The 27,526-nt window shown below is 42.0% G+C and overlaps 1 long non-coding RNA gene across 1 annotated transcript; it reads left to right on the top strand.

Moving 5' to 3' along the window:
- The first annotated feature begins 865 nt into the window (after window positions 1-865).
- LOC122464253 lies at window positions 866-26,044 on the top strand. Its single transcript, XR_006288198.1, has 3 exons — window positions 866-1,011; window positions 23,565-23,646; window positions 25,438-26,044. It is a non-coding gene; the product is annotated as an uncharacterized LOC122464253 (long non-coding RNA).
- Window positions 26,045-27,526: the final 1,482 nt, after the last annotated feature.

Consider the following 27,526-nt stretch of genomic DNA (forward strand, 5'->3'; position numbering starts at 1 on the left):
AAGAAAGCTCAGACAGGCGAGAAAAAGCCAGCAGGGAACATCCTTCCACATAGACACTCTGTTGTCTAGTGCCCATCTTGAAATCTTTTTCAAGAGGGGGACTGAAACTATAAAAAGGAGAGTCAAACACCCCAAGGCACCTCTTCTCTCTCCATGTCTATCACATTCACTGAACCTAAAGAGGCAAAGGAAGCACTCATTGGACTCTAGGCATCAGGTTCTGACCTGAGAGTTTGATTAGTAATCTGCTGGAGCCTGTGGTACGAAACTTTGCTTTAATCTAACATAGTTTAAGTTAGGCATTAGTAAAGGCCTTATCTTTATTTTTCTTGTAACCATTTCTGACTTTTATTTTTCATTACTTATACTAACTTAGAATCTCTCTTTGTAGTTAATAAACTTACATTACTGTTTTATCTAATCCAGTGTGTTTAAACTGAAATGTCTGAATAACTGTTTGAGATAAGGGGGCATATTATTCCCTTCAAGGAATAACGGGTTTTAAATATTTGTACTGTCCAGCAGAGGGCTGCAGAGTACAGAACATACATTTCTGCGGGGGAAATCTGAGACTGGGGGTACGTTGGGGTCACCCTGCGGTATAACCAAGGCTCGGGAGATCCAGAGTGCAACCCATGTGTGGCTGGTATGCTGCATTTACACACAGGGTGTGGCTTGCATGCTGGAAGGCTGTTTATGACCAACCTAGGTATGAGCTACTTCATCAAGGAATTGTAAGGCACCCAAGGTTGTAGGGTAGGTGTGATACAGTCCCATGCTGGTTTGGACTGTACCCTGGTATGTCACACAGAGCATGCTCCAAATGGAGAGCCTGCTTAAAAGGAGACTCTTGCGGGCAAGCAGGGAGAGAGTGAAGGTGAGAGTGGCTGCAGCTTGTGGGCTAGAGGGCCATACAGGGGAAGAGATTGGACTTTGGTGAGACCCAACCAGGAGGCCAAGGGCCTGACCCCCTTCTGCCTGGCAAGGGGGGAGCAAGTGGCTGCTGGAAAGGTGAGCTGGGAAGACACAACTGGCTGACTGAACTATTGAGACTATGGGTGCAATCTTCTGCTGAGACAGAAAATGAGTGCCATGTCCAAACCCCAAACTCTAGAGAGATAAGAAGTGGCCCAGGGGAGGGTGATCTGTTGTACCACTAGAGGGGACTGAGATTCTCCTCACCTCTTTCTCCTTGGGCCCTGGGTCACCCTACTGTTTTTCACCCTTCTTTGCCTGAGTGCGGGACCTGGGAACACCAAGGTACAGTGGACTTTAACTTGCCTATTAGGCCTTCAGACAGCTTGGCATAGCCATCCAAAGACTGAGACTGTGTCTGCACTGCAGTTCAAACTCAGGCTGAAGCCTAACCCTCTTTCCATCTACACACAAATTGTGCTAAACCAGAGCTTAGCCCATGGATCCCAGGACCCCATGAGGGTGGAGGGTCTGAGCCTGAGTCAAGCTGGGACCCAAGGTTCAAGTCCTATTGCTTTGCAGTGTATGTGCTAGCCCACTGGACTCATGGTCTGGGAGTCCTCTAAAAGTATCCCACAGGTTGACTTTCTTTTGTCCTCTGGACAGTCAAGTTTGGTGGACAGTCAAATTTTCATACACTGCAAAATGAACAAAGGAGTAGAGTGGCTACATTTGGGGGAGCGTTAGGAAATTTGGGTCATGGGTGGTTGGACTTGGGCCCACATAATGCAGTGTAGATGCTGGAGCCCCAGGTTGGGACCCAGGTGTGACTGGTTCCGCCTGGGGTGCCACTTGTAACTGGGGTACCACTGAGCCTGCTTAACCCACCAGCGTGGGCTCCCTTTAACTGTATTGCTGTGACAAGCTGCAGATCTGGTCCTGGTATCACACTTTCACTGGCACACATACAGGTAGGGACACACCCAGCTGCTGTAACATGCAAACAGGCTTTCTGACTAGTCCCTGCATGGGAAGGCTTCAGCTATGGAACTTCCCAGATACTCAGGTGCACACCCCCCTCTAGAGGATAAAATCCAAAATTGTATTGTCTTGCACTGCACTGAGAATTATACAGCGCAAGCTCATTCAAATTCACCCCCTCCCTCAATGTGGAGGGAGATATGCACATCTTTTTGCCCCCCTCCGTTATGAATTTCACAAACTGATTTTAGAGAAAATAAAAGAAGTTTATTCACTACAAAAGGTAGATTTTAAGTAATTATAAAGGGATGGCAAACAGATCAAAGCAGATTACCTAGCAAATGAAACAAACGCACAAGCTAAGCTTCATCCACTAAAGAAACTGGTTATAACTAGCAAATTCTCACCCTAAATGTTGTTTTAGGCAGATTGCAGAGGTTCTTGAAGGCAAGCTGCTTTTGTTTGCAGCTTAAAACTCCAGGTATTTCTTTCACAGGACAGAAACCCTCCAGCCTAGGTTCAGTCCTTTCTTCCCCAGTTCAGTCTTAGGTGTTTACAGCTGTCATCTTGGGCAGGGAGACAGTGAAGAACCAACTATGTTGAGATCACTCCCCTGCTTTAAATAGCTTTTGCATATGGTGGGAACTCTTTGTTTCCAAACTTAGTTCCCAGTCAGTCAGTGGAAAAACACTGGTATTCCAAGATGGATTCCAGTACCAGGTGGCTTGATCACATGACCCTGCAGCCATAACTCAAAGTCTATTTGCAGTGTCCAGAGGAAGACTTCCCAGGAAGGTGGGAAATTAACATCTTCTAAGACCTATTGTTCTCTCTAATGGTCCATTGACTTGTTCCCAGCTAGCCTTCTAGACTGATTGCATTCTGTCTAGTGGGCCTTCCCCATGTGTAAACATAATTTGTAATACAGATACATAGTCAATATTTCTAACTTCAGATACAGAAATGATACATGCATATAAATAGGATAATCATATTCAGTAAATCATAACTTTTCCAATGATACCTCACATCTTGCACAAAACCATCTTAGATAAGCTATAATCATTAGAACAATATTTATATAAAGAGTATGGGGCATAGTGTCACACCAGGGTTCAACGATTCCTAACCTGGGGTTACAAATGTGTGTAGATCATAAAACCCAGGGTTAACAAATGCAGGGTCTGCTAGCTCAAACTCTACTAACCCTGGGCTTACATTGCAGTGTAGACATACCCTAAGAGACTGTTGAACCATGACCTGCTCCTAAACCTGCTGGCCCCAAGTGCACCTCACCACAGGAGAGTAAAAACTGATGCCATAATATGTCCCTTAATCTCTACTGCACTGCAAACAAGGAAGCAGGATAAGGAAGGAAGGTTTCAGAGTAAATGACTGAGTGATTCACTTTCCTCATTTATTTGAAATGTCCCAACCCTTCTTCTCCAAACTTAAATCTTAACAACTTTGTGACTTCATCAAATGACGAGGAGAAGTGATGCCTGGATTATAACTAATTATATTTTGGAATCATTCCACTGACGACTAGCACCGGGCAATTTCACAGCAGAAAGGACATTCTATTAAAAAGTATATAGACATTTTAATGTCATATTTTTATAGCTTCAGGAAAAGCATCTTCAAATGCCGATCACTGATTCTCTGCAAACAAGCCCACATAAACTGTGACCGTCTCAAAGCAGAGACTGTTTCTTCTTTTCTGTATAGAAAGTGCTAATTACACTTTGGGCACTCCCTGTGCTTAATTGGTGCCCAGGCTTGCAAGGGCTGAGCCCTGACACCTTTAGTTTTGGCAATTCATAGCCCCAGCACCTCTGGGCTTGCTTCACCAGTTATGAATGTAAAAAAGGTTGCTTGAGCCCCAGCACCTAATTGCTTGAGCGCCGGCACCTCTTTCATTACAAATTATGCACTGGGCACTCCCAATGGTAAATAATATTATGTTTCACTGTTTTACTGGTCTGAATGTTAGCCCAACCTGGAAGTACCTTGCAGTGCTGTTCTAAGCAGAACAGAAGATCTTGGGAAGGGAGGGATTTTCATGCCTGACATGAAGACAGACTGGTGAAGTGATGGCTATGTATCTTCAATGGGAAATACTAAAGAAGAAAACTGAGTTAGGTGAGGCCCTCAATCTCAGTTGCATACTCTCCCTACTGTAGATGCCTTTCATTCTGCCTGCTAGGTATGTTGGGCAAAATAAAAATATGTAATCTATATTTTATGAGAGGCTAGTTGTTGTTTTTTTTTAAAGACCTATACTCTTGCATTCTGTTTATGCTGTATAGGAAGGAATCCTATTGCAACAATAATACACATGTAGTAGTAAGTAATGTCCATGGAGAAAGCAGTCTTAAAACGAAAAGAATTCGGAACAGAAACCGAGAAACACATAATGCAGTAACAGGTTAATCTGGGATGATCAAAGGAGAGGACTAAGCTGGCAATTTAAACAAGAAAATGTGTCAAGTCTTGTTTATTAATCAGCAGTTGTTGGTGACTTTGTTAATAAAAAAAACCCCAACCCTGCATACATACACATTTTTTGGTGGTCAGAGGATTTGAAAAAGAGAGTCTTGCTTATGGCCCTAGATATAACATATAGCACTACCAATGGAAAGACAAATCTTGGAATTATCACAGGTCCTCATACCATGAGCAAGTGGGAGCTAATGTACCTCCGGGTGAATGTGTGTGTGTATGTGGCAGGAAGGAAATTGGAGTTGTTAGCATTGCTAACATACTAAACATAGGAGCTAACATACTAAATTTCAGGCTGAAGGAGAATTTTAGTTAGGTGAGGCACAGGCAGGGCATGGGAAAGAGGATACATAAAGGGAAAAGAAGGTTTTCATGGAGGTGCAGCTCCAACTTAGATCCACTGCTGATTAGGCCCTAACATGTATGAATTATACCACAGGAATGGAGCCTGTCAGACTGCATCTGGGTGAAGATGTAATGGGAGGGGGAAAATAGAGGAGAATCAGCAATATTGTGGCTTTCCTAATTTCAGCCAATGAGTTAAACAGGAAACAACACAGCATTTTTAAGCTTGTACTGGTAAGTTTGAACTCCTGGCACCAAATCGAGACAGTGGAGTTCTGCATATTTATACAAATATAAATATATTTGCAGAGGAGCTGGTCCTTTATGTTTTTAAGAGCATCCCACTTAAATGGGAAGAAATGAATAAATATTTTTAGCAATATGGATTCTGGTTGCACTCTTGCATACAGAAAGTTAAATAAACCTAATCCAAAGACCATTATGATGGTTTGAATCCTAACTGTGTCTGAAAATATGAAGTAGCTATTATGAAAATGTTATACCCTTGAATTAATTACATGTTTTAGCTGATGAGTCTGACCGATACTTTACATAATAAGTCTCTCCACTTCCATGTGACTAGTAGGAATCAGAAAGGTTTTGTATTATGAATGAGCTTGCCAATCATCTGACTTCTCCATAAAACACTGCTGTTATGTCTCTGCATGTTTCAGGCATATTTACTAATGCTTGCTGTACATGAAGATAAATAGACAGCAAAATTGCTGGATTCACCCAAATTTTTATGCTTGACTTGCATGCAGCAACAAATGCGTTCTTAAATGCTGATTTGTCCACACTGACCTTTTTAGTATGTAAATCAGTTATCACCCTGTATAGTGTAAAGTATATATACAGATATATAAGGCAGTTGGTTCAGAAGAGAAAAATTCTTAGAGAACTTCAGGTGAAAGTATTATTAAAGAAGTTGCCAGATGCAGTATAAGAGACTATAATGTGCATACTATGCATTCTCAACACAGCGTTTTATAGGAAAGCATCTGTACGCGAGCAGTTCTCAGGTTCAGTGATGCTACAGTGGCTTTCATTCAGAAAGGCAAGCAGCAAAGGTACACACCATGTAGTACAAACTAGGTACTAAGCAAAGGCCTGTATTGTAAACCATTAGTAAATTAATAAACCATATTATGACTTCTGAGTGGTCAGAAAGATCTAAACTCCACCAGTGAATGAGCAAACACAGATTCAGGATTTATTTTTTTTTGGTGGTCCTAGTTCACTTTTATTTACAATTTGTACAGGTTCTACAGTGTATTGAACAGAAAATGCTTCTGGGTCATGCACAGCCTCCTTTATCCTCATGAATACAGCCTTTAAAATATAAACCCATATAAAACCAATCACTGGATTGGACCATGTAACTGAGTGTCGCTTCTTCTGGAGGCAGCCAAAACATCTCACCCACCCATTGTATATGCAGAAAAGTAGAGATGGTGGAAAAATTTTGTTGAAATTTCAGTGGGGAAAAAAATCAGGAAAATTAATTTTTATTTGTACTGAAATTTCATTTTTATTTTTTCCTTTTCTGTCGGCTAGCTCTCAAAATTGAGTCAGTTAAGCTTATCCCCCAAAAAGTCTAACCCTCCAAAAGATCCTTAGGTCCATCCTGCTCCTGGTGCTGTGAACCTGGTGACAACACTTGGTTACATCTTGAGATATGAGGAAATATGTGCGGGCTTGTGCAACATTGCTAATATTGTCCCTGGAAAATGGATATTAGATAGCAAAAGTAGAGCACAACTTACAATGATCAGAATGTGGTGATGAAAATCAGACTGTAGCTGCTCCAGGACACCAGGTGCTAATGATGTAATTTAAATCAATCCTCTAGGGAGGCCTATGTTTCACTTAAACCCACCAGCTGAAGTTGGCATCAAAGTCACTCTTGGTTTGGTTGCAGCAAAAGGTAGCAGTTTGCTAGACATTGCAATTCAAAATGTTACTCATTATTCAAAACACTCTTTTCAAGACAAGCTGAGTTACTGAAGTCCTGGTTTAAAGACTTCAAGTTACAGAGAATTCACTATTTACACTAGTTTAAACCTGCAAGTGACCTGTGCCCAATGCTGCCAAGGAAGGCCCAAACCAACCAGGGTCTGTGCCAATCTGCCCCGGGGAAAATTCCTACCTAACCCCAAATATGGTGATCAGTTAGAACCTGAGCATGTGGGCAAGACCTGCCGGGAAGATCTGTGGGAAAGAATTCTCTGTAGTAACTCAGAGTCCTGCCCATCTAATGTCCCATCTCAAACAGTTGGGGATTTTTGCTACTGGCAAAAATTGTATGATATGTGAGAATCTCAGCTTACTTTTTTAATGAAATTTTCTAGCCTTTATGGTTGTGTGACACTTAGCAGTCCTGTATTTGAAAAGGCATTGAAATGATCAAACTATATAAGGATTAGGAGTAACTTCCCTCCTCCACAAATTACAGCAGAGCAAGAGCTCTGCTAAAGTTACATTAAGGTTGATACCTTTTTTAGAAAAGCTTAGTAAGATTTATGAATAGGACCCTACGAAATTCACGGCCATGAAAAACATGTCACGGACCCTGAAGTCAGATTTCACAGGGGGAAACCAGATCTTTTGTGTGCTTTTACCCTATACTATACAGATTTCAGGGGGGAGACCAATGTTTCTCAAATTGGGGATCCTGATCCAAAAGGGAGTTGCAGGGGAGTCACGGTATTGTCACGCTTCCTTCAACGCTGCCCAGCTCTGAAGGCAGCGCCGCCGCCAGCAGCAGCACAGAAGTAAGGGTAGCAGTACCACAGCCCCTCCCCCCGCAATATCCTTGTGACCCCCTTACAACTCCTTTTTGAGTCAGGACCCCTACAATTACCACACCGTGAAATTTTAGATTTAAATAAGTGAAATCATGAAATTTATGATTTTTAAAATCCTATGACTGTGAAATTGACCAAAATGGACTGTGTATTTGGTAGGGCCCTAGTTATGAATGAAAAACTTCAGTATTTCAGAGCAAAATATTATCTTTATAAATATCCTGTCTTCATAAAGCTGAGCTGTTTTTTGGCTCTGTTTTTTTTTTTTAACATGTAATGCTTTGGATCAGATTTTTGTTTCTTGGCATAATAAATGCAATAAAAATCAAATCAGTTTACAATTGCATTGGCTAAAAAATCTTCATATAAACTATAATAAAAGCCTTCACAGGATTTGAACTCCGTGTACAGTAAACCTTTACTATAGGTGGTGTAACCAGCTCCACATACAATATCAGACAATTTTTTAACTGAACTATAGCAGTCTACAAAGGCTGGGTGGTGATGGAGTTTGACCCTGCCTTTTCCCTGTCCTTTATGGAGTAGTGAAAATGGGAGGGGTCTCTGGCCTCATAAGTGGAGGGTCTGCCATTCTGGTAGCCGCCATGTGCTGCAGTGGGAACTTGCATCCTCTTTCACTCTTGGCACTATGCCTCGCTGTTGCATAACTTTAGCAGGGACCAGCCATAAACCATCCCAAAATCTTGTGCAAAGAAAGGAAAATGTTAAAGCTGGATTTTTATCTACTTGATGCTCAGCACTAAAAGAAATGAAGAATTTTTAATCAAAGTACAGCCCCAAAAGAATTGGAATGCAATAATTCATCTATATATGTATATATATATATATATATATATATATATATATATATATAAAATAGGGCAAGTGCTTTATTGAGTCAACTAACAAGTCTATGGTCAGCGATTACATGAATTTAGAGGTGTGATATGTACTGTAATGCCTAATATTTAACTCTGAAGAATTTTAGGACACAGTTTGTATGAATAGTGCTGAACAAAATACAGTTGCCTGGTATTATTTTGGTCACTAGAGGGCGGCCATATTCATTACCTAGTACAGAAACAGGTTGTGGGGGGAGGAAATGTAGAAGCTGTTGGGCTGGAACCTCCAGTATGGCCAAGCAATTCATAGCACAGTTTGCGGGGAGGGTGCATGCGTGCTTTATCTGTGTGCCAGGATGGTCTTTGCATATTTTTCTTGTCGATAGCAACATATACAAGTAACTGCTACCTGGATGCTAAAAAGCACAAGAGAAGCTGAGTTAAACTGAAGCCAAAGACAAGCTTCTTTCTTTTATCTAGGAAAGCAGGCCTCAAGATTTCTATCCCTGTCCAGAGGCCTATGTTTTCTTGCAATGAGCTTGACAGGATGTTTTGTATGACTCATCAGAGGGCTAGAGGGAGACAGCAGCAAAACAGATGCAATGCACTGTTCTGTATAATGTAGGATCCAGATCCTGCTCACTCGGACAAGGTAACTTGGGAAGCCAGAGAAATAATTCCAAATTGTATTGTGATTTGTAAAATGAATGATAACAATATCCTAGCTGAAATAATGGTGCTTTAATAAATTCAATTAGGATAGTTGAATTCATTGTGATAAATCATTTAAATTGGAATAGTTCTGTACAGCCTGAACAATCCATTCCCCAGCAGGCTAAATTCTGCATTTACATGCATGCATACAGATCCTATAAAGGCATGTCTGCACTGCAGCTGGCTGTGAGCCTTCCAGCCCAGACACACACACACTAGTGCGACTCGAGTCAGGGCACTACAATTAGCAGGGTGGACACTGTGGCTCAGGATGCAGCTTGCGTTCTCCAGCTCACCAGACTGCGTGGGCTTGAGAGCCCGAGCTGCAGCCCAAGCCATGATGTCCCCACTGCTGTTTATAACAGGCTAGCTTGAGCCCCACTAGCATGAGTCTATCAGGGCTGGCAGGCTCATTCCCAGCTGCAGGGTAGATGCAAACCATGCATACATATCTAAGCACATGCCTGGGCAACTGTAACAATCTCACAGCACATGGGAGGGGGTACGGGGTTTTTTTTTTTAAAAAGTGAAACCCTGGCACTGTAACTTAAAAAGTAAGTATTTGGTTTCCCCATCTCCTGCCACCAGTGTGCTGTGTGAGAGCTGGAAATGTGCTGCGCTGTTGTGTTTCAGAAGCTCTGCTAGTCTTGTATCTAATCTCACACACACAGAAGCTGCAAAGTGGCTGAAAATGAAACAGCATAACACTCAGTCTTTGCAGAGATAAGGAGCCAAACTTGCATTCTGTTACACTAGTTTTATGCCAGTGTTACGCCATTGACTTCAGTGGAATTACCTCAGTGTGAAACTGATGGAGTGGAGATTGAGGACCAAGGAACAAGCTTGCAGGAAGCAAGAAAACCTGCTCCCTCCTCGTGATCCACCTAAAATCTGTGTCCTACTATTACCCTTGAGATCTAGCTGGGCTAGAAATACCTAGGTTGTACAACAAAGAGCAATTTCACTATAATATTTATGGGATGCAACAGATACAAGTAATAAGAGGCAAATTTGAACACTCGCTTTCTAAAAAGGTGTTTCTATGTGGGGAGTTATAAACAAAAAATACTTCAGTCTTGAGCGCTTTTCCTAATGAACAACACGGACATTATATTGGGTCATAACCTGAAAGTTGCTTGTTGAGTTTACAGGCATAAGTGGTATAATAGTCCCACAACACTAAAAAAGACAATTTGTTGTAGGTTAGCGATCTTATCTGAAGCATTTCACTTTAGAGACTAAGACCATATCTACACTACCACTTACGTCGGCAAAACTTATGTCGCTCAGGGGTTTGCAAAAAGCACCACCCTGAGTGACATAAGTTTCACCGACATAAGTGTTAGTGGGCACAGTGCTATGTTGGCGGGAGAGCGTCTTCCACCGACATACCTACCGCCGCCTGGGGAGGTGGTTTTATTACAGGGAGAGCTCTCTCCCATCGGCATAGAGTGACTACACGAGCGCTCTTACAGCAATGCAGCTGCATTGGTACAGCTGTGCTGCTGTAAGCTCACTAGTGTAGACATGGCCTAACTCCTTCTCCCAGTATTACAACCTAAAAGTAGCAATGAAAACCAAAAGAATCTACAGTACCTCTTCCCCCACCCTCCCAACTACCATTAAAAATGACTCAGTGACTCAGTAAACTAAGTAAATTATTCCTTTATCATTGACAGCCAGGGTATAGTCAAGAAGCCAAGGCTAGAGCCAGATTTAATTGTTTGGGAAAACTCAGGTAGATGATTCCCTGGATATCTCAGCATCGTTAGTCAGTCTTTTCAGCTTTATGGCTTCCAGTGTCTTTGTAGGATTTTAAAGCTGGAGAGTGGAGATTTTTGTTTTTTGTTTTAAAGAGGGGGAGGAAACCCTGAGAAAGACATTAAAGTGTGTTAGACCAGTCATTTTCCTAGGAACAAATCCCAATAAATGCTGACCTTTGTTAACCTTCCTCATGCAACACTGGTTGGGTTGCATTCTCATCTGCTTTTTCACATTCAATTGATATTTTATCTGGACAGTATTTATTCTACTTCTTTCAGGTTTTAAAGTAGGGTGAATGTTAGATGCTCAACTGTGACGTATCTTCCGAGCTATGCTACAGTTGACTCTTGAGTCTCAGTTAACAAAGAGGACAACACCCCAGGAGAAAGCTGATTTAAAAATTACTCCAGAACAGGAAAGTGTGAACTGCATTCCCACAAATCCATCTAGATTTCCAACGTGAGCAGCAAAGAGAACTATGACCTCAGTAATGATGATGTTCTAATATAAGGAAGAGACCATATCAGCTTATAAATACAGGTACATTTGCGACATTTAACTCATGGCAACCTCTCACAAGGAGATGTGAAAAATTTCTATTGCATACAATAACAGAGATAGTGGCAACCAATGGCATCTGGAAAAGCAGGTAAACAGATGTTATGTGAGGAAGTTGTACAGATTAATGAAGAGTATGTGTGTATATGAAGAAACACTTATGGGAATCAGGTGCTAATGTGTACAGCTCCACTAAACACCATGTCTAATAGTGCAGCACCAACAGTATGATGTTAATTCTGCTGGTGTGTCAGTCTGCTCTGAAATGGAGTTTTCATTGATTAACATAGGAATGGCAATACCTCATCACAAAGATCCATATAATTCAGTGTCTTTGCTGGAAGTGACCAGATTCTGGCTTTTGCTTAAGGCTGTTTTTGGCCACTCCAGAATCATAGAATCATAGAAGATTAGGGTTGGAAGAGACCTCAGGAGGTCATCTAGTCCAATCCCCTGCTCAAAGCAGGACCAACCCCAACTAAATCATCCCAGCCAGAGCTTTGTCAAGCTGGGCCTTGAAAACCTCTAAGGATGGAGATTCCACCACCTCACTAGGTAACCCATTCCAGTGCTTCACCACTCTCTTGGTGAAATAGTTTTTCCTAATATCCAACCTAGACATCCCCCATTGCAACTTGAGACCATTGCTCCTTGTTCTGTCATCTGCCACTACTGAGAACAACCTAGCTCCGTCCTCTTTGGAACTCTCTTTCAGGTAGTTGAAGGCTGCTATCAAATTCCCCCCTCACTCTTCTCTTCTGCAGACTAAATAAGCCCAGTTCCCTCAGCTTCTCCTCGTAAGTCATGTGCCCCAGCCCGCTAGTCATTTTCGTTGCTCTCTACAATTTGTCCACATCCTTTCTGTAGTGGGGGCCCCAAAACTGGATGCAATAAGCCAGATCTGGCTTCACCAGTGCCGAATGGAGGGGAATAATCACTTCCCTCACTCTGCTGGCAATGCTTCTACCAGTGCAGCCCAATATGCCCAATATGGCAACAAGGGCACACTGTTGACTTATATCCAGCTTCTCATCTACTGTAATCCCCAGGTCCTTTTCTGCAGAACTGCTGTTTAGCCAGTCTGTCCCCAACCTGTAGCAGTGCATGGAATTCTTCCATCCTAAGTGCAGGACTCTGCACTTGTCCTTGTTGAACCTCATCAGATTTCTTTTGGCCCAGTCTTCTAATTTGTCTAGGTCACTCTGGACCATATCCCTACCCTCCAGTGTTATCTACCTCTCCCCCCCAATTTAGTGTAATCCGTGAACTTGCTGAGGGTGCAATCCATCCCATCATGCAGATCATGAATGAAGATGTTGAACAAAACTGGCCACAGGACTGACCCCTGGGGCACTCCGCTTGATACCGGCTGCCAACTAGACGTCGAGCTGTTGATCATTACCTGTTGAGCCTGACAATCTAGCCAGCTTTCTATCCGCCTTATAGTCCATTCATCCAGCCCATACTTCTTTAACTTGCTGGCAAGAATACTGTGGGAGATTGTATCAAAAGCTTTGCTAAAGTCAAGGTATATCCCATCCACCTCTTTCCCCATATCCTCAGAGCCAGTTATTTCATCATAGAAGGCAATCAGGTTGATCAGGCATGACATGCCCTTGGTGAATCCATGTTGACTGTTCCTGATCACCTTCCTTTCCTCCAGGTGCTTCAAAATGGATTCCTTCAGGACCTGCTCCATGATTTTTCCAGGGACTGAGGTGAGGCTGACCGGTCTGTAGTTTCCCGGATTCTCCTTCTTCTCTTTTTTTAAAGATGGGCTCTATATTTGCCTTTTTCCAGGAGGTGCAGCCAAAATGAGGATTCCCCTCATCTAGAAATCATGATGAAAAAAATCTCCTAAGAGGCTCTCTTCTTGTTTTGGTGGAGTCTAAAACATTATGAGAATGAGTCTGGGTACTTAGACCTCTAGCTTAGACTAAACCAGAGAGTGCAGAACACATGAAAAATGGGGCATGTGACTATTGGTGTGAAGTCATTAAGCAAATTTTTAAGAATCTTAGAAACGATTTGGCTTAAGTATTTGTCTAAGTATGCAGTTTTGAGTCAGTTGCTATGGTCTCATGTGGTTCTTGGAGGATCTCTACATGCCTAGCACATGAAACATGCAATAAGCTGCCCTGGGAAGGAGTCTGCTTGCCTGGAACAGCTCACAGTCAGGCCTAGAGACAGCCTCTTGTTTAACCCTAAGCTAAGGATTATTTGGGAGGAAGTGAACCCTGAGCTAGAGTGAGACTGGTGGCTCCTGTTGGTTTTTTTCCTTCCGTGGACTCATGAATAAGATTTACCTCACTCATCTCAAATTGCCATGAAATTTGCCATAAATTGCTGTGTTTATAGGCCATACATAGCAATATTCTGGGTGTTTCCAAGCATTTGGCACAGGCATTTTGTAAATGTTCTTCTCAGCACTGGCTCTAGGCCGATAGTGAGTCATTGCTTCAAAAACATCTTTCTCAGCTGTATGAACTCGGAACTTCTGAGAAGCTTATCAGTGGATTTGTGACTGCTGTTGAAACAGCCGGTATCTGGATCAAGCTACCATTGTTCTAGTTTGCTGGCCAAAAGACAAAAAAAATCTAGTTACTTTCTGTTCAGCAGAAATAATCACCAATCAATTTTAACTGTTAATCAAGAGAGCAGCTTGACAGAGAAGTTGTGCCACAGCATCTCAGTACCTTAGAATAACTTTTTTTCTTAGTATCTTATGCACTGAGAGTTGTTTCCTTTTTTTATTATTTGATACTAGTACAGCAAATATTCTCTTTGGACACACTTACACCTTCAATACTGGATTTCCTTCATTTGTACAGATGACAGTATGACCTAGTATACACAGACATTATCGCTGTTAGTAAATATGATAATCTCTGTGCAGAATTATCCACTGACACATGACTCTGAAACTCTGTTGAAGTCAATGGAATATATCGCAGAATTTTGCCCTCTGTTTTTATTCTTTTTTTGTATGAGACAAATGAAAGACTTGCTGAGACAGTCTTTTAATAGGAAAAAAGAGCTATTTGTTCTCAGATTTTTTTTTAAATTAGAAGTTATACAAGATAAAATGTGTCCATAGCTCTGAGACTTTTTTAATTTCATTTGGGCAAACAATGTAATTGAACCCTCATAAAATGAAAGGTTAGGCTATCCCAGGTGTGACGGAGCAGGGAGTGGGGCGGATTGACCTGGGAATGTCGCAGGGAAGTTTTACTGGGACTGTCTGCATTGGGGATGGAATAGCAGGGGGTGGCTTCACTGGAGAGATGATACCTGAGCATGTAACCTGAGCCAGGAGGGGGGTTGGAGTGAGGTGACACCTTTTGTCCGGGAAGCTGGACAAAGGCTGGAGGAGGAGCCATGGGGGAGGCTGGGTGAGTCAGCTGGAGGGGGTTTTGAGTTGGGAGTGAACTGAGGAAACAGAGGGAACCCCAAGGCTGGGGTCTAAGCTCCCTGCCCGCCCGAAGGACCTGTCTGAGGGGTCCTGGTTGTACCAACAAGCTCTGTTTGGGACTGTGTTCCTGTCGTCCAATAAACCTTCCATTTTACTGGCCGGCTGAGAGTCACAGTGAATCGCAGGAAGAGGGGGGTGCAGGGCCCTGACTCCCCCACACTCTGTGACACCAGGTCTTGTCAATACTTGGGATTCAGTCATTGGTAGCCTGCATCCAATATAGCTATACTGAGGCAAACCCTATGTGTGGACAAAGAAGGCTGTAGTTTTCATGGCTTGAGTTTACCTACTTGAAATCTAGGTTATAGTGATCAATGGTTCCATGTCTAGTTGGCAGTCAGAATCCAACAGAGTGCCCCAAGGGTCGGTCCTGGGGCCGGTTTTGTTCAATATCTTCATTAATGATCTGGAGGATGGCGTGGACTGCACCCTCAGCAAGTTTGCAGGTGACACTAAACTGGGAGGAGAGGTAGATACGCTGGAGAGTAGGGATAGGATACAGAGGGACCTAGACAAATTAGAGGATTGGGCCAAAAGAAATCTGATGAGGGTCAGCAAGGACAAGTGCAGAGTCCTGCACTTAGGAGGGAAGAATCCCATGCACCGCTACAGACTAGGGACCGAATGACTCGGCAGCAGGTCGGCAGAAAAGGACCTAGGGGTTACAGTGGATGAGAAGCTGGATATGAGTCAACAGTGTGCCCTTGTTGCCAAGAAGGCCAATGGCATTTTGGGCTGGTTGCTGGCCACTGATTCCTAATTAAGTCCTAATCAAGTACAGATAAGACCTAGATGTCTTAGCAAAAAGAACCAACCTAGCTTTCTGGAGTATCTGTGAGTGTTTTATGTACAGCATGCTGGGTAATAACATGAGCAGCCTTCATGCTTCCAAAACTAAATGGCTCTTTATTAAGAGAACTATTTATGGAGATGATGCAACTGCAGTTAGCATGATAGCCATGTGCACCTAGACTGGCTTCCTTGTGCCTCCTCCATACCCTTTCTTCCTGCAACCTGTGCTCCTCCCCCCAAGTTCCATGCAAGTTTCTTCAGTGAGGATGACCAGTGGTAAAATAGTGATCCACCTAATTTCTTTAAAAGATGGTATACCCTTCAGGTACTACCTTATGAGATGTCAGGCATAATTATCACTTGGTTAAAATAATTCTATATCCAGTATATTTCATGGCAAAAGGTCCACTGAACTGAAGATGAATTGGAAAAGTGAACTGATTAAGAATTCTAACTCTCAAACTAAGCGTCAGCATTTTTGATGTTCCAGGAAGTTTGCTCTCCCATCAGCTGGGAGCTTCTAAACACAGGCTGCTCGGTGGACATATTGGGGCCCCCTCCTCTTGAAAGAAGAGCACTGCTCAGTGCGGGTGAGGAGAATCTTATGCCTCCTTTGAAATATATGAGTCAGAGAGACTATAATAATGATGCTGGATGGTGACATAGCGGGGGCTTCGGTGCCTCACTCCCAAATGAGGAAACTGGGAATCAATAGAGAGAGACAGGTGACCATTGGGAGTTCCATGGAATGGGACAGCCAAGAATGGCTCAGTAAATACCTGAACATTTGGATGATTAACAACTTCCAGTCCTTAGAGATTCAGCTATCCCTACCCCAGCCCCTGAAAGTGTTGTGTTAGCTTAGAACTGTTTAGATTTTCCGTCTAGAGTGGTACATTCTTGATAGAAACAAAAGCTGTGACAATGGCTGAACTAGCAACAAAACTGGCACTCAGCCAGACAGTAAGTAATGGCATTTGCAATCCATAAAGGTAACAATGCCAATATCGGCATCTGTGCTACTTCTGGTCTCACATATCTGCAGTTGAGATCAGTACAAATTCTGATCTCTGGCGCAGAAATTTGTGTTACGGTGCCATTGATGCAGGTACTGGTGTTGGCTGGGACGTAAACCAGTGCAGATTTCTGAGGAAGCCCTTAGGAAATGGAAGTGGCTTGAGGGTCTGATTAGCTCTGCGGCAGCAGAGGCTCAGTCTGATTTGTTCTTGGCGATAGCTACACTTTGTGATACATTTTGGCTATTGCCATTTTTGTAATTGAAAAGCAGTAAATGTGAAGCCCTCTGTGTTTCCTAGTTGTAGAGACTGTTTTCTCTCAAATGTATGATAAAAATCAGTCTTACCCTTTATCAGATTTTAAAAATGAGACCCCATGAAGATGGGTAAAATGGATTTTTAATAAAGAGCTAACACGGTGTGATTTTTTTCTCTCTCTCAATCAGGATCTTTGTTCTCTCTATAAGGTTCTTTCACTCAGCAGTATGAAAGCAGCTGGGGAGAATGCCTAAGGCCCATGTGGGTTAGAAGGCTCAGGCTCTTTCTTGATACATTTAAAACTATTTTTATATGTTCCCTGATTCCCCCCGTGCCACAACCTGATAAGTGCAATGGCTTAAGTTCAAGGTTCCTACCACATTCTAAGATGACCCTCGCTTGTTCAGTGGAACAGGGAAGCCAGGCTCATTTTCGGCAACAGTGGGGTTTGTGTTGGCTGCTCACCTCATTAATCATGCAGTCAGGCCTTAGGAAGGTAATACAGATGTCTGAATATTCTTCTGAGTCTTGTCGTCCCAGGGAATCAGGGTGTCCATTTCCCTGCTGGAGTCCTACAGTCTTTGCAATGGTGGAGCCAGGTGGCACAAGTCTTATAATCTATATAGCTTGCTTTGCTTTCTTTTATCTGCACAGTCTACTTGGTTTTTATGTTTCTACTTACAGACCCAAAGCTGGGGTCTGATGATTGTTAATGAAGCAGTGAGCGATGAAAACAAATAGTAACATGAACATTTTTTTAAAAAGAGTAATCTGTTTGGTTTGTTAGATTTATTTTTCAATGCAACCTTGTCAAAAGTAAATTGATATTTTACAGGATTTGCATCTGATTAAGATAACATTTTTCCATTCAAAAACCCACAGCCTTGGGACATCTTTCTGTGATTCAGGTCTTGTAAAACCATTTTATGCAAAGCTTTACAAAAGCTATTGTATTCAATCATCTATTTCCTCTATTTCCAAACTGTCAGTTTGCCCAGAGAATACAATTTTTTTTTCTATTTCATTTACAGCTGCTTTGGAGGTAATCAAGCTCCTCCTGAATTCTTCTAAAATATATTAAATCAAAACTATTGCTATGGAGGAGAGTGTTTTCCTTGAATTATCTGTAATCTCAGCAGAAACTGATATTTAGGGTTAAAGGTTTTCCAGGAAATAAGAAAAGCTAACATTGTAAATTTATCTCTGGCACTTTTGAAGAATGTTGGGCACTACAAATATTGGCATTAGGCCTTCCAGGATCTCAGCAAAACCCCTTTCCATCTCCTCTCCTTTAGGCTTGAGAAATACTTTTTACACATATTGAATATGCTTTTCTGTCTATTTGGAAGCCTTCTAACAAGATCTGTGATGGCAGGTCCTTTAGCTATCCAACCTTCTCATTAACCCTTGCTTGTTTTGTTGATACTCTACCATGCAAGACTGTCATCTAACCAAATGTGTTAAACGGGTAATCTGGTCAGAGGATATTCTGGATGCAATTTTAGACTAAGCAGCTGGGAGGTGTAATTCCCAGCCCAGATAAATATACACATGCTGGCTCCCTTTGCGCTAGCGGCTGAAAATAGCAGTGCAGCTGTGGCAGCATGAGCAGCAGCTTGCGCTAGCCACCCAACCATAGTTCCACTGATCCCCTGTGTATGAACTTGGTGGCTGGTCTGAGCAGCCACCCCTGCTGTGGTGACCATGCTGCTATTTTTAGCCACTGGTTCAAGCAGAGCTAGCGCAGCAATGTATACCTGTGCTGGGAATTACAACTCCCAGCTACTGTGTAGACATACCCTTAGAATGCTGAGAGTGAGGAAATATGAAACAGTATCCTAAAAAATGTTTGGAATTCTTTGTTGTACATAGGATAGACAGGTTTCAGAGTAGCAGCCGTGTTAGTCTGTATTTGCAAAAAGAAAAGGAGTACTCCGATGAAGTGAGCTGTAGCTCACGAAAGCTTATGCTCAAATAAATTGGTTAGTCTCTAAGGTGCCACAAGTACTCCTTTTCTTTATAGGACAGACAGAGGTTCTTTGATGACCCATCTGATTTTGATAGTCCTGCAGAGCAAACATAAGCAAAACTTACATATTTCCTTATAGCACGGCATACAGAGATTGCAAGTAAGACTAGTGCATACAGCAACTTACAAGCATTTCATAGAGTTGAAACACTAAATACATTCTTATAGGACTAATACTTATTCTGAACAAAACTAACATACAGGTGAACTGGCCTGGTCTCCAGCTATGAGTTTGTCAGTTCTTAGCTAATGCCTGTAGCCTGGGGAAGAGCTGGCATCTGGCCTGTCAGTGTCACAGGCCTAACTACATTGCACAGCGCGCAAAACTTTTCACAGCCCTGAACGATGTAGCGAGGGAAATCCAATTTTTAGGTGTAAACTTGGCCTGACATATTTGTAAATCAAAATAACTTTTCCTCGTCTCTTTCTGTATGAGGCTCTTGTCTTGTTTTCCTGTCTCAGGTGGAGTCTAAAATCTTTATATATAACCCTTATTATACAAGAATATCTTGTGGCAGAATGGTAATGTCCCAAATGAACTTTATTTATTTAAGTTAAACCTTAATGAATTAGTTTTAATAACTTTGGGGTCCATTGTATTGAAAATGCAATTGTGTATGTGTTATTGTGGAATTGTATGTATGCACCTTCCATAGGAGACTGAATAATGCAGTCTCTAGACAGTATTAGGAACTTCAAAGGGCTTTCCGGAACAATGCATGGGAAGTGTATTTCCTAGGAAGAACCTGGGGGTAAAGGGAATGCAAATGACCCACTTTGAATTCAATCGCTCAGAGCTATGCCCTGAGGAGGAAAACTAATGACTTGTTCCTGGAAACTCCAGATTGAAGAAAGCTGAACTATTATGAGGGTGCTAGTTCTGAGCTGAGGCTGTGATGAACTTGTAACCACAAGAAACACCCTTGGGTGGAAATGTGAAGGACTGTTCCTGCCAGAATCCATGTTAAGGTTACGGGGGGGAGAAGAACGCTGGTAAGCTTCTTAGCACTTGTATAGATTCTTTTATTGTTTTTGATGTCATCTCTGAAGTGCTGTTACCTTAAGAATAAAATAGGCTTGCATAGAAAGTACTGTGTGTGTTACCTTATAGCTGTTGACAAGCATTCTGTTATCAGTCTCTGAAGAGAAGGTAAGCAGGTGTGCTTGGGCTGCCTGGATCTGCTGGGAATAACACAGTGAAGGCAGGGAACTGTACAGCCCGGAAATACCCCAGTCAGAAGGGAGTGAGATCTGGGTCTCCACCCAGAAAGGCAAGGGCTGGAGAGCTGGAAGCAGGTGCCCTTGCTGGACTATTGAAGGGAAATACAGGTACAGTTGCCCTGAACTATGACACACATGGTTTACCATACTGGATTAGACCCATGGTCCAGTTTCCTGTGTCTGACAGTAGCTAATACCAGACGCTTTAGAGGAGTGTGGGAGAATCTGCCTTCCCCCCACCCCCATTAGGTCTCCTTAAAACTCTTTTAGTTAGATATTGGCTTAAAGCCTGAAACATGAGATTAATTTTCTCTTCCATAACGTATTAGTATTAACTATTATATCTCCAGATATACTTAACTACATATACATCCAATCCATTTTTGAAACTTGCTAAATTCTTAACCTCCAGTGAGTTCCACAGTTTAAATGCATATTGTTTTAAAAAGCATTTCCTTTGTGGTTATGAATTTGTCAACTTTTAAATGTCAATGAAAGTCCCATTCTTGTGTTGTGAGACTGAGAGCTTCTGTGCTCACTGTCTACATTCACTAACCCCTTCAATTTTCTTTAACAAATTCTTTTGCTCTATTTGATCCCCATACCAAAGCTAGAGAGCTACAGTCACACAAGGTATTGACAGTTTTTTGAGTATAATTGTATTGCTTTGGAGAAGCTAGAGACAAGCATGTTTTACTCCTACCAGGCTGGTGTTTGTAAGGTTAGATAAGACTTCACAATCCAGCTACCCACCCAAATGAGTGTTTATTTAAAAGTTGATTTTGTTCGAGCTATATTTCTAGCGGCAAAAATACTGTAACGAGTTTGATGTCTATCTAGAGATTGCTCAGACTGCCCAGGGCTGCCAAGTGTCACACATTTTGTGTGACACACACACATAGGACAACTCTGTCACACCATCCAGCTGTGTTGCAGCAATGACCTTCCTGCAGCCTGGACTGCTATGATGTCCTGCCCCTCTACCTCCTTACTCATGGCTCTCTGTGCTGGATCCCAGCAGAGACGGATCAGGGAGAAGGCAGCTGGGATACTAGGGAAAGAAGATATGGAGGCCCCCATCTGGCCACACCCAGCCTGGCTGACAATCTGGCACACCGCCCCCTCCCACCCCCCAAGACTCCTTCCAGCATTCACCTACATTGACACAGCTGCCACATTTTGTGACGCTCCATGACTTGTCTCTTCCACTGCTTGGGGGCAGGGTGTGTTGTGGAAATGTGTGATTTTCTCTCATCTGTGAGAAATGTCACACATGGAGCTGTACAAAACTGGGCAGCTCCACCCGCTTTGTCTTTCGTGATGCAGCTGAAAGATCATTTCAAGTGGATGACCATGAAAAACAACAAAATATCTAATCAAATTTTACAAGGATTCACTGGATGGTTTCAGTAAGATTCTATGACAAATAGAAATGACTATCCAAATGTACATGTATTTGAAAGCAAAGTATGTCCCTACAAATTCATACACAGTGCTAAACTTATATAAAATTATCAGAACTTCTAACTGTACTAGATTGCTGTTTATGTTATGACTGATATTTTGGGGGGAAATTCTGATACTTTTACCCATATATAGAAAGAGCTCATTTTCTGATAACTATACCACTTATTTCAATAGGGCAGCTCACAGGCTAAGGTATGACTCAACATGACTAAGATGGGCAGAATCTGACCTCTTTTTTTTTAATAGTCTAATGTATTCACATCTTTTCAGTAAATTCACTGTTGTGCCTAGCACCATTTGTATACTACATGACCTTTCAGTGCTGACTTATTTCAAGTGTTAAATATTATTTCAACCTTGGAGTAAAGTTTATATAGGATTTTTTTCAGGGGGGTTGGAATTTGACAGTATAAAATATTGGGGTAGACTGTGCCATCTTTAATAGTAAATCACACAACACATACCTATCATGAGCTTCATCCGGACTCTCAAGGGAGATACCTGAGGCTCAGATAACGAAGAGGAAAAGGGCAAATAAAAACACCTGAAGAACAAATTTGGATGTTTGCATTGCAAGGAAACTGCTTGAAAATTATCTAGCATAAAACAAGAACAGCACAGCGCGCTCAGAAGGTAAATTACACACAGTAAATAGTGCCCTGTGAGAGTACACAAAGACAAATCTCCTTAATATCTATGAGCTGCCATGGTTCAGCAATGAGCAAGAACTTCAGATATAGTGGGTTATGGAGGCCTGTGGATATAGTATAAGGGTGATTTTGGTAACTGCACTGTTTCCACACTGGGTGAATACTGAGATGTTTTACATCATTCCTGGAAATACAGGACCAATAAAGTGTTATTCTACATGTGAGGTTGCCTGGCTAATACTAATAGTCATTTTCCTAAAAAAGACCATTGTGCCTCTTTGAGGCTGACTTTCTGTGACAGCACCTGAACATGACAGCTCCCACTTTCTCAGTTTGGCATGCCGGCAGTCAGCTCTTGTATTCTGAGAATGGTATCTCAGAGCAGGACTCGATGTTCCCTACAAACCATCAACCAGCTCTGTTGCAAATAATGACACCCATGTAGTCTGATTGCTTTTTAAATGAAAGCAGCAACATCCTCCTCAGGATTTCCTATTGAAGGTAGCTTTTATCCAAGGGAATGTGAGTGCCTTGAAGCTTGGGCATCTGCTAACAATTTGCTCACTCTGGAGGTAAAGGAAGGGATGAGAGATAGATACCAGATAGGAAACACAAAGAATACAGAAAAGTTTGCTCTAGTTTTTTTTGCAGAAGAAGGATATTTTGGGCCAGCGCCCCAGCTGGCTTATTTACAGCACCACCCAAGCACGTATTTCTTTGCAAGGGTCAGAAAATCCCTAAACCAGAGCTCTACCATAAAGATAGAACAGAACTAAGGAGGTTTTCACTCACCCATATAAAACTTGACTGCAAGACTATTCTTTCAGATAAATTAACCTGTCAAGCATCAGTGTCAAAACAACTGTTTTTTTTACCTGATTCAAATTGCTCAGAAAGAGCACATAATAAAAAACACAAAGAAAAATAAAATGAACAGAGGATGACAAAGGAAAGAAAGACAGGGAAGGGACTTGCTAGAGAAACAGCCTTTGGGAACCATGAAGACTTGTGCCTGTGAGGTACCTTGAAAAGAAGCTCTCTCCAGAGGTTTAATAGCAGTTGTAATATGATTTATTAGGTAAATAACTAAAATTGTAGTATTTGGAAGGAAAATGAGTATAGCCATGGTTAATACCAGAGGTTTCTGCTGTCTTTGAATGATACAATAGTTCAGTATGCCACTAGTCATTAAAACAGCATGCTAAACCTTTGCCCTTTTCCTGGCTTGTAGCCCAGAGATGACAGCAAGACAGGAATGCAGTAGACAGACAAATGTGCCAAGTTGTGATGGAGGTGGGGCGATATGTCCTATGGTAAGTGACAGTGGTTGTAATCTTGTGGGAAGTCAGAAATAACAACAGCTTTCTTCAAGCAATGTAGTTCTGTCCATGTGAACTCAGAGAGGATTTCTGAAGAAAGTATATATAAAAAGGCAAAACTGATGGTTACTTTTGGTATCTTAGGGCTAGAATGTGCCCTTTATGCTATCTCAGAGGGAGGAACTTAGAGGGGCAGAAAGCCTCATGGAGCTTCTGGGTGTGCATGCCCACCCTATCTGTAGGGTGCAGCTTATTCCTACCCATATGGCAAATGAGCTCTGGAACTAGGGCCCCCAAACTCCTTCCAGACCCCTGGTGGGCACCGTGAGCCCCCAGCAGAATAGGGTGGATTAGACTTGTGCTCCCCCTGAGCAGCAGCTGCTATTATGCCTGGCCCTTCCCAAGACACACAACAGAAGTAGGGAAAGCTCCTTCCCATGCACTATATACCCACAGAAGAGGTAGGCAGAATGTAGCTCTTACTTTCTAGCATGCTCAAGCCAAGCAAATTAAATGAGACTTTTACCTGAGAATACACCAAAGTTATTTCTAGCACCCTACAACGCTACATCATTATCATTGTAATTGATAATCCTGTTTGCCCAAGACTGTCCTGAATCATAGGCAGTGTCTGGGGATAAGTTACAACACAGACCTTTATTAATCATGAAATTGCAGCAAAGTCCTCCCGGAGTACGCAGCTCTGCTGTTTTGATGGGCTACAGAAAAAGACTGTTACAACAGAAGAATCTCCCCTCAGAACTCGAGGGTCACTTCAAAAGATAACTCTGACCTACCCATCATGAACTTTCCTGGTTTGTAGGGACAACTGTCTTGTTACCACTTCAGGGCATCACTCAGGCAGCATCATGCTGTCATTCTCAACACAGTATACTTTCTTCATGTTCCTATGAGGCGATGTCCTTTGAGATAAGTGTCTAATAACCAAAATTATTTAGTTTAGGATCATAAATCTTTCAGGTTTCCTTCTGCTGCAGCCATCAATTTTTGAAGTGAATAATTGTACAAGATACAGGACAACCATATTGTTTCCTAGAAGCAAAAAAGATTTAAGTTTTTTGGTATATTATAATTCACCAAGTTTTACTATTTCATTAGTGTGCCAGCCTGATTCTCAAGCAAGAGAAGAATAATCATATGATACTGAAGTGCTTTTTAACTGTCCCATAATATACTGCTTTTCGGTGGTGCACTCAGATGTGTATAACACCATTTCACTAACAGACAGAAATAGAAATGGGACTGGTTACATGCTGACTGATTCATTTCAGATTAAATCAGGTTAATCTCATTTAGGTCAGGCATTAAAGGAGCACACACAGGTTCAGTTCATTATTGAAAATTGAATTAATAACATGGTAAGATATACTGGCACTACTTTGACAAATGCTATATTGTTATTTATAGATAGATATAGCACAAGATAGATGCAATTAATAGTTTCATGAATCCAATGGAAAAATTGCTGGTTTCATTAAACTGCTGAAGTGCTATTGGTTTTTTGAAGCCATTGCAGTTATTTAAAAACTTGCCAAGTTATATGAAATCCATCATCTCTTATCAGTGCTAGGCGGTAAAAATGTGGGTGTTCTGGCCCTGTGTCTCTCCATTATATCCTGGGGAGGTGTGGAAACCAGTCTCTGAAAGAGAGGAAGAAAAAAAACACTTCAGGAACCTCCTTCCTCAAGACTCCTCCTGATGGTGGTGAAGGTGCTGAAATCCACCCATCCCCTTAAAAGCACACGGTCTGTCTCCTTCTTTCAGATCAGCTCTTCTCCTGAAGAATACATCTCTTCTCTAAAGCATGTTCGGGAGGTAGTCCCAGCAGCCCCACTCCTATCCTAGAGGACTGCACTTGTGAGTAGTATTGAAGGCCCAAGGCGTTTTCCCCAACAAGGAGTTTCCAATATGGAAGAACTTAATTGGGTGGGTGGGAATCCCCACCCCCCAATTTGTTAAAATAATACTATTTCTAAGGGATACAAAAAAACAAAACAAAACAAAAAAACCTCTACCTTTGAGTAAAAATAATTAGTGGGATTGTGTATATTGTCTTATTGAAACTATTTGTACTTAATGGGAATATTTTATGCTGTTTGCCCCTAGAGCCAGCTAATCTTTGTTCTGTCTCTATGTTTACTTAGCTCTCCTTTGATATGGTATCCCTTTGCTCTGCCAGTAGCTATTCTAGATGTCGTTTTCAAATTCATGCAGCTGAAAATTGTACTATTCCACCCATTGTTTTTTATTATTTGTGGACTTTCAGATTCACTGGTCCAAATCCCATTGAAGACAATAATAGTAGTGTCCATGCATCTCAGGGCAAATTTTGGACTGCAGTTTGATCTGCATCAGTGCAAGCAATATATCTCTAGATTCATAGATTCATAGATATTTAGGTCAGAAGGGACCATTATGATCATCTAGTCTGACCTCCTGCACAACGCAGGCCACAGAATTTCACCCACCACTCCCACAAAAAAACCTCACACCTATATCTGTGCTATTGAAGTCCTCAAATTGTAGTTTAAAGACCTCAAGGAGCAGAGAATCCTCCAGCAAGTGATCCGTGCCCCATGCTACAGAGGAAGGCGAAAAACCTCCAGGGCCTTCCAATCTGCCCTGGAGGAAAATTCCTTCCCGACCCCAAATATGGCGATCAGCTAAACCCTGAGCATATGGGCAAGATTCATCAGCCAGATACTACAGAAAATTCTTTCCCGGGTAACTTGGATCTTACCCCATCTATGTGTGTGTTAACGTGTTTATATTTAGGCCGAAATATTTAGGATACATAAGGTATTAGTTAAGTAATAGTATGCTATTTAGGGATAGAAGCTATGCTGATTTACACCAGCTGAAGATCTGGACCAGGGTGAACCCCAAAGTGAAGATAAAATTTTATTACTACAGTTGCTCAATCATTTTCCTGTTATTTCCATATCAGATACATCACCCTAATGGGATCTGCTCTACTGTCAGTATGTTGCCACTAAGCAAGAGGACCATCTTATGTAGAGAAAACTATATCCCCTGATGAGACTGTTCGAAGGCATACCTGCCTTGTAGCACCCCTTATGGAGTTAATGGGACACTGCACATATTCCCTGCCTTAGTTTACCCGTCAGGAAGTCTTCACTTCAGGCCCTTTTGATACTTGACTCAATAATACCCTCCGTAGGACTTTTGTTTATTACCAAACTTTACACAAAAGGGGCCATAGCAAAGAGTCCCAAATGAACAAAAAAGTGCTTCTGGATTTCAGGATTCCTCTGAAGTCTGCCCTGTAAACTCTGGTCCCACTCCTCACAGTTTTCATGTCTCTCCTAACCCTCCTCCTGCAGCTGGGTAATACAAGCAATTACTATCTCTCTCTTTACCAGGAATCTCCAGCTCTGCACAGGAAGCTGGGTTGTAATTTATCCCCCTCAGCTAGCCCCACTTAGTCCTCAGGCTCAGAGGGTTTGGCAGTCCTCTACTCCCCGCTAACTCAGGGCCCTTCTTACTCTCTTTAGTATCTGTGCAGGCATTTGCCCTGCTATGAGGGAGGAGGCAGTATTTATGCTTGTCCCCTACTCCCAGCTTATCCGCAATTCATTGGGAGACAGCGGAACCTAGCTCTGCGCCCTTAGAAAAACAGTACCAGAGTTTCCTTCCAAATCCTACTTATTCCCAGGACTGCTTCTTCCCTCGAGATGGCTCCCAGGTCCTTGTATCTATGATTGGACCTTTCAACTCTTAAAGAGCCAAGCCAGGAGGTGAGATAGACTGACCAGTAGATAGTACTGCCCTTAAGGGGCAGACTACACTCTCATAGAGACCTTATACAGAAAACAATAATGTAAAATTGTCA

The sequence above is a fragment of the Chelonia mydas genome, chromosome 2, assembly GCF_015237465.2.
Source record: "Chelonia mydas isolate rCheMyd1 chromosome 2, rCheMyd1.pri.v2, whole genome shotgun sequence".
Lineage (NCBI taxonomy): Eukaryota > Metazoa > Chordata > Testudines > Cheloniidae > Chelonia > Chelonia mydas.